A 497-nucleotide genomic window follows, 5' to 3' on the forward strand; every position below is an offset into this window, starting at 1 on the left:
AGGAGGAGGGGAAGTGACTGCGGAGTTGATGAACTTTGCACATCCAGAAACGCCATTTTGATTCCTTTTCCGGAACAAGTTTGCATCTCTCCTCGTTCGCTCCCCCAAGCCCACCGGTCCCCCACGGCATCATGCCTGGGAGCCCAGCGCCCTGCCCTGCCGTAAGTACGCGCCCGGGGCTCCGGCTCTCGGGACTCGGGTGGCAGCGAGATGTCTGGGGCTGAGCGGGAGCGACCTTCTGAAGAACTTTTGGGGATGGGGAGGGCGAAGTCTGCGGAGCGTGTGGTAGTTTTCAAACTCGCCGTTCCCCGGAGCCGAGGACCCGGGCACCCCACGCAGCGCTACGTGTGCTCGGGGCGGCGGGGCCGGCCCGGGATGAGCCGGGCAGCCCTCTCCCCTCGGGCTGCGCGCCGGGCCGCTCCTCCTCCTCCTCCCCCTCCTCCTCCCCTTCCTCCGCTCCTTTCCCCTTCCCGAGCCGCCGGCTCTGCCAACCAGCT

General features: G+C 67.2%; 1 protein-coding gene and 1 long non-coding RNA gene across 4 annotated transcripts in view; one reads left to right on the forward strand and one right to left on the reverse strand.

Annotated features, from left to right (window-relative positions):
- Positions 1–497, reverse strand: part of LOC107183470 — a 3,069-nt gene that overhangs the window by 2,210 nt on the left and 362 nt on the right. The window lies entirely within an intron of this gene.
- The window catches only part of RREB1 (ras responsive element binding protein 1), a 145,306-nt gene continuing 144,815 nt past the window's right edge, over positions 7–497 (forward strand). For all 3 annotated transcript variants that reach the window (XM_015565539.1, XM_006766097.2, XM_006766099.2), the window contains exon 1: positions 7–161. The gene's annotated coding sequence lies outside the window, so the exon portion shown is untranslated. The remainder of the gene's footprint in view (positions 162–497) is intronic.

This window comes from Myotis davidii, unplaced genomic scaffold (genome assembly GCF_000327345.1).
Source record: "Myotis davidii unplaced genomic scaffold, ASM32734v1 scaffold80, whole genome shotgun sequence".
In the NCBI taxonomy this organism is placed as follows: Eukaryota; Metazoa; Chordata; class Mammalia; order Chiroptera; family Vespertilionidae; genus Myotis; species Myotis davidii.